The sequence below is a fragment of the Dipodomys ordii genome, unplaced genomic scaffold, assembly GCF_000151885.1.
Source record: "Dipodomys ordii isolate 6190 unplaced genomic scaffold, Dord_2.0 Scaffold53, whole genome shotgun sequence".
NCBI lineage: Eukaryota > Metazoa > Chordata > Mammalia > Rodentia > Heteromyidae > Dipodomys > Dipodomys ordii.
In genome coordinates, this window is record NW_012267269.1 from 3,272,887 (window position 1) to 3,284,198 (window position 11,312).

Genomic DNA, 11,312 nt, shown 5'->3' on the forward strand with positions numbered 1-11,312 from the left:
ATTAAGTAATAAGCTCTTCTCTTAAGTAATAAGCTCTTCTCTTTCCTAGTGATACTTGGCTGTAAATGCTTTTTCTGTGCAGATGCACATGTATGCATATTCTCAGTCTAGTGAATCTGAATCTTTGTATTGTTTGCAGTTTGAGGGCTGAATTTCTCTTTATGTGTTTACTCTTTTAGAGTCATTTATTATTTTGACACTTTTTGAACATAGATTGAACTTGGGTTTTAGTTTAAGGAAAGTTTAACAAGATCAATTTCTTTCATGTGTTTCTAGAATAGATTTGAACATTTAAAACTTTGAAATAGTATTTCTTCATAACTTTGCTGTTATAAAAACTTTTTTCCTCAAGATTCTATTTACAAAAATGCTATTTTTTTACCTTTGCCCTTAAATGCTATAGTTAATTTTGCATACTTTTCATTAACTTGCCTAGGCTCAATTTACTTTTTCAAACAATTGTTGAATGGTCTCATGGTGATCATTGTAACCAATTTCAAATCGGGTATAATATAAAAAAGTGTAAGCATTACTATCTGTTACAATTCTGCCAACACATGAAAATATAAATTATTAACACCTTTTACAAAGAATCTATATTATAAATTTTAGTATGTTAAATATAAGGGAGTATAATTTCCATTTCTTGTTACTACCAGTATTTCTACATTGAACAACCATTATATTTGATTCAATAATCTGCCAAGTTTACTAAAGTAAAAAAATAATTTGAATGGGATTAAGAAAGGAGAATTAGCTTTATTCCCAAGCAGATGGGGTTTGACCCAATGTACTATTGGGGTTATTAACTTCAGTTTTGTAAACTGAGTTCTACTATCTGTTACTCTGGAGTAATAGTCACATTTAATCTGTTTTTAATTTGAGTACATGTTAGCTTTATTTTACTTCTTGATGGTTCTTGAAACAAGATATTAGTTTATTCATTTTGAGTCTAAAATGCTGTGATTAAGAAATGAAAGTGAGAGATTGCTTTTCTAATAATATTTGGGCTTTCTTAATATCAAAAATTACTTTGGGAATGATAGTAGTACTGTGCTCGAAACACTTAAAATGAAATGTAGCAGAAGAAGAAAGGTAGTTTACTTGCAACAGAAATGTTCCAACTTGTTTATCTGTCTAAATACAGGCTGATATCTTCCCATGACACACAGTGTACGAACCAAAGGTCCACAGATATTTGGAATAGGTAAAGTTGATAAAAAGCTTTTTCTTTACCAACCATGTTCTTCTTGAATACTGTTTTTCAATACCATATTTTCTATGATCAATTTGAAGTTATCTCCCTGTAAAAATATTTGAGTCCAAACATGTAATAATAAACTTAATCCAAAATGAACAAACTGAATGGAAATGTTAAAAAAAAACTTTCCAATAAATAATGATGATGGTATCTTATTTAAAGGCAATACAAGGAGACCAGAAATATAAATTATTTGTAACTATTCATGTTGAAGTATAAGGAAAACAATTAAAAGAGTTAGTTTGGGAATAATATGTGATTTCTATTTCATTATCAGCAATAAATCAAAGTAAGGGCTGATATTCTCCCTCCTACATTTGTTGTCTGACCTTTTGTTGTACTATGATTAACATTTGTGGACGTTTTCAAATCTTTCCCTAATTTTCAACCGGTTAGTGGGAAAAATGTTTATTGTTCATACTCTAGAATTGTAAATGTTTTTTTAATCCTGCCTCATTCTCACTTCACATTTGAGGAGACAATATCAAATCTCTTTTGACAAACAAATCATAGGACTCTGCTTTCTTTTTAAATTTAACACTGTTGAGAAGAATTGGACTTAAAACTTTTCAAGGAGACCTCAGGTTGTAGTGGATTATTAATAAATCAAATTCTTTTACGAGTTTGGGTTACATGGTGTTAAAAAGTGTATTTACTTTGTTTTTATTTAATTTGGTTTTTATTCTTAAGAAGTTGTACATAGAGGTTTCAATCCAAGCATAAGTATTTAGTTGATGTCTACAATACAACGTATGTGTATCTTGAAGAAATTGTTTGAGTCCATTGAACAACAAAAAGGTGAAGAAACATTGGCTGTTTCTAAAAACAGTGGACAAGCTTTATTTCATGAGGTAGCAGGAGATGGAATCTTATAGAATGAAAGTAAAACTCATTTTATATCCATCCTAAGTAATGTTTGAAGCATAAAGAGGCTTCCTCTCTTCTTAAATGCCTCCTCAGAGTGTGAGGACAGGATATAAATGGGGGTCTTGGTGGGCGAGATGATGGATGAGAGTCTCCTCTGGTTGCCAGAGGATCTGTGACCAGCACAAAAACTGCTTGGTCTGGGTTAATTAATTGCAGGAACAGTTTATTCAGATGCAGGGCAAGCACCTTGGCTAAAATCTCAGCATCTGTGTTGATTAAAGATCTGGGGCTGAAGGAAGTACATAGTTGGGGGTCTTAGATAGGTTTGGAAGCCATATGGGCCTCTTTTAATGAGGGAGGGCTTCTGTGATCCAAGTCTCCAAGCTGCATTATTCTAGTCAGCAGTACTGGAGAGTCTCTGGCCCAGTACCACGTCACTCCGCAGTAATGTAAAGGTACTATAATTTTTCCTCGTTATTTGTATCATATTCCATCTCACCATTGTTTTTCATTCCTACGGACCTGGTGATAAGAGAACAGAGCGCAAAATCCTGCTGTCCTTAAGTTAAATCAAGGGCAGATACTGAACAAAAAGTGTCTGTAGTGATATGTTCATAGGCAGTTGTGATACTTTTAAGATGTGAGGTGTTGGATATCTATTTTCTGAAATTTTATCTTTGGGATATTTTGTGTGTGATCAGCTTTACTTGGCTTTGACGTAGTGTTTCGGTGTCTATGAAAGTAGATTCACGGGTTAAAATGAAAAGGAGATAGTGATAACAATGGAAAGATAGATGTTCTACCAATAAAGATAAGCTTCTTTAGGCTTCACAATCCCTTGGGACAATCTCCATCATCATCATCATCATCATCATCATCATCATCATCATCATCATCATCATCATCATCATCATCAGATCAATTGCTTATAAAACTGTGAGGTTCATCCAAGGATTTTTCAAAATTATAAAGCCACGGTTCACAAGAGCCTTTAGTCAGTTGTAGGTTTCCATGCTACTTAGAGAAACAAAAGCTGAGGTGGTGTTTCTCCTCCAGGCTTCATTCTATTTAAGTTTGAGTTTCATGAACATTAAGTCAACTACTGGTGTATAGTCTATGCAATCACTTCCTTACCTTGTTATTTAAAAATTTTTTTTGAACTCCTAGGGTTTGAATTTAGGACTTCCACTTGTTAGTCTGTTCTTCTACCACTGAACTTTACCTTCAGCTTAACATGTATAAAATATATAATAAATACATGTGGCATGTGATGTTTTTACGATATTGAGATTTTGAACTGAGGGCTTTATACTTGCAATCATTTTACCATATGAGCTATACTTTGATTTCTTTCTGCTTTTTCTTTAATTTTTCAGGTAAGGTCATACATTTTCCCCTGCTTGGGCCTGCCTCAGACTTCAATCTTCTTACCTTTCATCTCCTTAGTTGGAAATACATGTAAGTACCACCATGCCAAGCTTGTTGGATGAGATTGGATCTCCCTAACCTTTTACTTGGGCTTGTCTTGAACTGCAATTTTGCTGATCTCTGTCTCCCAAGCAACTGGGATTATAGGTAGATTTAAAAATAAATAATTAATAATACAATTCATTTCTCTATTATCTTAAGAATTAGTACAGCATTGAGTTGGGAAGGTGGCTCAGTGGTAGAGCGCTTGCCTTGCATGCATGAGGCCCTGGGTTTGATTCCTCAGCACCACATACGCAAAAAGAAAAAGCCGGAAGTGGCGCGGTGGCTCAAGTGGTAGAGTGCTAGCCTTGAGCTGAAGAGCTGAGGGACAGCTCCCAGGCCTAGAGTTCAGGCCCCACGACTGAACCCAAAAATAAAAAATAAATAAAAAGAATTAGTACAGCATCAATTTGTCTGAAGTGCTCTTTCAAATTGCAATCTCTTGTAATCCTCTTCAGAGATAACCACATTTCACATTTATGTGATACTTTTCCTTCCCTGTATATACATAGATATATTATATTATATATTACATTTTACATTATAGTGTTTTCTTCTGCAGCTTAACTATTGTGCTACAGAAATTCATTGGTGTGAATTTGCATAGTTGTGGATCCTTGTTTGCATTGAATGAATATACCACCACTTTATCATTATACTCTACAGATGAAAAGATACCGGTTTAAATTGATATGGGCATGTCTTTTGGTACAAATGGTTAAGAATTTCTCTACATGGAGACAGAAGAGTGAAATTACTGCACTGTAGGGTATACCAGATCCAAAATTTATAAGTTATGTCTAATTATTTAAACAAAGTTTAAACAAAGTAAGTTTCACTCACTAGCAATATATGAGAGTTCCTGACGTTGCAAGTCTTTGCCAACACTGGCTGTGATATATAGGTATATAAATATGTATGCATGTATATATACATATACATAAAATCAAAGTCAACTGGTTATGATGATATGCTATATTATTTATTTATTTATTAGTACTATTGAGGCTTGAACTCAGAAGCTCTGACAAGAGAGAAAGGGGTGAAGTCATCTAATTTTTTTCCTGTGTTGCTTTCTAGGAGTTCTATGTTTCTACATCTTACATTCTGTTTGCATTCATTTTTGTGAAAGGCATAAGATAGGCATTGAAGTTCACTTACTTTTTCATATTATATATGTCAAGATGTTTCAGCACTCTTTGTTGAAAAGAGTTTTCCTCCATTGTATTGCCTTTGCCTTTCTGTCAGTTATGTGGATCAATTTCTGGGATCTGTATTTTTCCCTTTGCCCATTTGTTCACCAACGTCGTAGTGTAGACCTATAATGACCGTAGGGTTTGTGTGTTTATTTCTCTGAACTATTTTTTTGTCTTCTCTTTTTTGTGACACACTTGCTAAGCGAGTGTTTTGCCACTGAGCTACACCCCAGATCTATAATTACCATAGGTAGTGTCAGGTCTCTCACCTCAGTTGTTTTCTTTAGTACAGTGTTGGGCATTCTGTGTCTACTTTATCATATGAACTCTAGATCCAATTTTTTTTCTTTTTACTGGGGGAGGGGTCCAGTCGTGGGGCCTGAACTCTGGGCCTGGGCACTGTCCCTCAGCTCTTCAGCTCAAGGCTAGCACTCTACCACTTGAGCCACAGCGCCACTTCCGGCTTTTTTCTTTTTGCTTATATGGTGCTGAGGAATAGAACCCAGGGCCTCAGGCATGCAAGGCAAGCGCTCTACCTCTGAGCCACCTTCCCAGCCCTCTAGACCCAATTTTTATTGACATCTACAAAGTAGCTTATGGGGATTGTAACTGAGAGTCACTATGCTTGTTAAAGTTGAGCATTTTTTCATGTGTTTATTGCCATTTGTACTTGCCTTTGTTGCATAGTGTTCAAAATTTTTTGCTATTTTAAAATATGTTAGCACATTATTTATCTTTTCTACCTTGTAGTCATTGGTTGGTAGCAGGTTCTCTAAAGAAGCAGAACCAGTGGAATATACATGATCCAGATATATTCATAGATAGATACATCTGTAGCTACAGATAAAGAGATTACATATATATATAATATATATATATTATATATATATATATTTGTTATGATATAATCATGAAGTCTGAGAGGCCCTGGTATCTGTGATCTGAAAACTAAAGGCCCAAAGACAGTCAATAAGGTAATTCCAGTTCGAACCTCAGGGCTCAAGAACCATGGCAGAAGATAGATAGAACCATGGGCATTAATATTTCATGGCAGAGAAGATAGGTTTCCTAACTCTCACTATTTTGTTTCCTCACTATTTTGTTCTATAAGCCCTCAGTGTGCTTGGTTGGCGAGGAGGATCTTCTGTACTCAGCCTATGCATTCAGAAATACCCATCACTTTCATAGACACTCAGACGAATGTGTTATCCCAGTAAAGTTGACCCATACAATGAGTGATGTCATTTGTAATATTTTTCCTAGTGAAACTTAGGTTTATTTTGGGTCTTCTATTCTATTGGATTATATATTTTCTCAGTTAAGTACTATTCTGTTTTGTTTGTTTCGTTCTGTTTTTAACTTTTGCTCTTAGTATAAATTGAAGTCACATATGATGCATGGCCTTCCCCCCACACCTCCCCAGGATTGCTTTTGCTATCCTTTGTGTCCTTTATTCCTTTTATTTCCTAGTGAACTTATTTTGCTAGTTGTGTGAGGAATGTCATTAGAATTTTGATAAGGCTTTCATTGAATTTGTAGAACACTTTTAGTGGTATGGCCATCTTATCAATATCTATTCTGTCAATTTCACAAACAGGGGGCATGTTCCATCTTCCAGTATCTTCTATAATTCTTTTGGCTAGTACTATAAACTATAACATTTTCATTATAGAGATATTTAACATTTTGGTTTTGTTTAAGTATCTCACTATTTTAGTTTATTTTTTGAGATTATTGTGAATCATCTTGCTTTCCTGACCATTTTTTTTTTTTGTCAGTTGTGGGGCCTGAACTCTGGGCCTGGGCATTGTCCCTCAGCTCTTCAGCTCAAGGCTAATGCTCTACCATTTGAGCCACAGTACCACTTCCAGTTTTCTCAGTGGTTTATTAAAGATAAGAGTCTCTGGGACTTTTCCTGCCTGGGCTGGCTTTGAACCGCAGTCCTCAGATATAGCCTCCTGAGTAGCTAGAATTACAGGCGTGAGCCACTGGCACCCAGCTTTCCTGACATTTTTTTTTTAATCAAGAAGTTAATTGTTGATATCTAGAAAAGCTATTGGTTTTTCTATGTTGGTTTTAAATCCTGCTACTTTGCTGGATGTTTTAACAGAAAATGTTTTATTTGCTTGAAAATCTAAGTTTTCCTTGTCAAGGAGGACTTGGTGTTGATAATTTCATGGTAATTACTTGAGTACTTGATAAAGAATTTCTGTGTTAAGAATACATTTTCTTTAAAAAAGTAAGTAAAAAAATAGAGCATCAGTAATCTTCAATGCTTCCATGAGAGGTGGAAAATTATCTACAGACTTCTAGAGATAAACTTTCATCCCAGACAAACAGGTGGAGTGACCTACGCTGAGAATAGCGGTGTTCAGGTCACAAGTCACATTTTATTGGTATCCTTCTCCTTTTCCCAACTTAAAAAGAAAAGAAACCTGTTTTATGGATTTAAAACATCCCCAGATTTAAATACTCCTTAATATAAAATGCTGCTATCCAAATGTATATTCACCGCATTTAAATACATAGGGTATCTTACTGTCAAACTCAATTCAAAATTAATGAAATGAAAAGCAGCAAATCTAGAAAATATCCATCATATTTGTAGTGCTCATTCTTATTTATTTAGTTGTATACTCCCAAATTGAAGCAACCAAAACAAAAGATTATTTTCAGTTCAGAAGCACTTCACTGGATAATAGGATCTATTGTTATAAAAAATTCCAACATAATTTTTCTGATACCTTAGCTCTCTTTCCTTTTTGATAGTTACTGTGTTTTCTACTATGTTGAACAATTGTTCTATATTTTCCCAAATTTGGAAACTAACCTGATGCAAAAGCCCAGAAAAGTTTGAAACTATTTTCATTTTGTGGTTTTATTTGTACATCTTAATGTTAATTTCAATGTGTCTTTCTGGTTTTGGCAGTATATATATCATACACATTAAAATGATTTTATAAGATACACTCATATTTTGTAAACAGATATTTTTTACAGATATAGTTTTTAAAATAAAAAATGTTTGGCTGTTAATAAACTTACACATTATCTAAACCTGCTCAAAAATACCTTATACATATGAATATAAGTGCTGAGATTTAGAAGAAGAAAAATTCATAATAAAAAGAGCAAGAAATAAATTCAAAACACTCATTTCTTAGACTCACAGATTATTACCAAAGCAACATGTATAAACCCTGTGTACATTTTAAATAATGCTATTTTAAACAGTTCTTCTTACATAGAGAGAAATTTTTACAAAATAAAGATGTAGCATGCAAATTTAAATGGGGTATGCTATTCTAAAGATGTGGAATGATTATTTAAAGGTGAGTAAAATGCTTAAAATTTCATAACCTGAATTGAGAGATAAACAAAAGATAAGTAGTTGGCAAAGGACCACTTACAAATATGGCCTAAGCCTACTTATACTATTTTCAGTTAATAAAATTCAGACAGAAGCAGAAAATTTTAATTCTAGGCACAGAAACAAATCAAATGGCACAAAACAAATGTCATATAAAACAATTATTGAGTGCCATAAGCAAGTAAAAAGGTTTATAGGGCTCTGAGTTGAGTCTGACTTAAATAAACACAGGAGGATACACAAAAGAAAAGTCAAGAAAAAGTGATCAAAACATGAACATTATAAAAAGGAAGATTTTAAAACAATTGCATGAAACAAGTTCTGTTATTTCACAAATACATCTTCCTGAGCACAACAGTGGGTCCGTAATGACTGCCTCTTACATACTATTTGCTATTCTGTTTGGATTAGCGTAATTATGGGAGACAAAATTTCACCCACCATGTTAAAGCTTGTCCAGCTGGAGTTAAATAAAAAATACTGTTAAATACATGCTTCTGGAAAATGCCAAAGCCAACAACATCTAGACAAATCTGGAAATACCAGTTTTCTGTAATTTTGCACATGTACAGCAGAGGGCACTAATTACAGTACTTAGTTCTTTTGGGAGCAATTACCGCTGATTCTGGGATTCACCGGAAGTAGTAAACTTCTTTCTTTTTCATCCTCATCAATGAATAATTTCTTCCTATCTAAATAGGGAAAATCTTTGCATGAAATTTACTTAATTTTTATAGCTAAAGGGCCATAATAATAGAAAGTTAATGTTGATTATTCCCTAAGAAATCAACAACACAATGAGTGATCTTTGAACATCATAAACCAGCCTCCTCGGAAGTCTAATAACACTCTATCAACTTTTCCCTCACTTCCTCTTGTTCTCACATAGCTATACTCACCTAACTACATCTTCTCCCAAAACACCTTCTCAGAAATCTAAAAGTGGAAAAACTTTTGGCTTTGTTAGCAGCTTTTTATGATACAGTTGAAACATTGTTTGCTTGTAATGATCTCCACAGGTGATGGAAACTTTGACACAGCTGAAAGACCAACAATTAGCTATTATGCAAGAAAGAGAAAGTTAACCAGAATTACACTAAAAATAGAGCTTCATCATAAAGAGGAAGAATGGATAGTCAGTTTTTAGTACTCAGTTTCTAGGTAAAATGAAAAGAATAATTGCAATCTCTAATGCAAAGTATAGAGTATGTATCATAAAGAAATAATTGCTTGCTTTCTGAATTTATCTGTGTTAGATGCCTGGGAGTATAGAATGGATTGTGGTGAAGGCCCTGCTTCCCAGATGCTGAAAATTGAGTGTAAGTCAACCTTAAATAAAATGGACCAACAGAAAGGTTATGACTATGGAAACCTCTAGGGGCCAGAAAGGGTCTGCACAACAACATTTAAAATGGGATGTAAAGGATGTGTGGGCATTTTATTAACTGAAGACGTGATAGAAGGATCTTCTAGCAAGAGATAACCCATGCCAAGGCGTGAAAGCCTGAATGGGTAATTACAAAATAAATACATCTGTAGCATTCAAGGACACATCCAACTGAAAGCCACAATTTTTATTTGGTCAAAAAATTAAGTTTATTATACTATTAAAGCAATTCTCAGTGGATGCTTGAGGAATTTAAGGGAGGAATTACCTTTGAATTTTAACAGACAACTTTTTTATTCTATAATATTTCATCATGAATGTATGGGAGCAAAGGAGAGATTATTTGTTTTACTGCTTACTTTTTTTTTGTCAGTTGTGGGGCTTGAACTGTGGGCTTGGGTGCTGTCAAGGCAAGTGCTCTACCACTTGAGCTACAGCACCACTTCCAGTTTTCCTATGGTTTATTAGAGATAGGAGTCTTATGGTCTTTCCTGCCCAGGCTGGCTTTGAACCATGATCCTCAGATCTCAGCCTCCTTAGTAGCTAGGATTATGGGCATGAGCCACCAGTGCCCAGCTGCTTACTTTTAACTACAGGATCTTCCTACTTCAAGAGATTGACAAGAGCCAGGAATTTGGGAGCTTGTTTATGAAAGGCTGTTACTCTCAGTTTTAGAAATTTCTGATTACTAGTTAACTAAAACTTAAGCAGTATTACAGTACATTGGTTCTGGGAAACTTTGTTTTACTTTTTTTTAATATATTAGCTTACATTAGATATACAAGGGGAATTTCATTCGGATTTTTCCATACATGTATACATTTCCCACTCAAACTTATCCTGTCTATTTTTCTCCCTTACCCTCTTCCTCCTTTGACCATATTCATCTTCATTTCCCACTTCTTGCTGGTATCACCCTCCAGTGGAGTTTGTTTTACGTTCTTGTCTTTCTTTTAGTGTATACTAATTGAGCCAACAGCTTTCATCACAGTAATTCAGACTTGCATATATTAATTGTAACCAGAATAACATTTTCTGTTGCTTTTCCATGAATATGTATGTCTAGATCTAGCTTCCACAAATAAGGAAAAATATCTGGTATTTAGATTCTTGAGCATAACTTATTTGATCAACATTATGTTCTCCAATTCCAACTATTTTCCTATAAAGGTCCTACTTTCATTTTCCTTGAGGACTATGTAGCATTCCATAGTAGATATGTACCATCTTTTCTTTATCTACTCTTCCGTGGTTGAATTCCTCACCTGATTTAACCAATTGGCTATTCTGAACAGTGTTGTAATAATCATGGAATGCAGATATCTTTCTTGTGTATTGATTTACATAATAGTATGGCACTCATAGACTGGGTCAACTTTCTTTTTTTAAAGAATGTCTACACAGATTTCCACAGTGGTTAAACTAGTTTACAGTCCCACCAATTATATATGAGGGCTCCTTTTAACTGCATCCTCCCCAGCATTTGTGATTGTTGATTTTCTGTGATTGCCATTCTGAATGGAGTAAGATTGAGTCTTATTTTAGTTTTGATTTGCATTTCTTTTATGGCTAAGGATGGTTTGATTTTCTTTTTTTTTTTTAAATTTTGGTTGTGGGGCTTGAACTATAGGTCTGGACACTGTCCCTCAGCTCTTCAGCTCAAGGCTAGCACTCTACCACTTGAGCCATAGTGCCACTTCCGGTTTTCTGGTGGTTTATTGGAGATCAGAGTCTCATGGACTTTCCTGTCCGGTCTGGCTT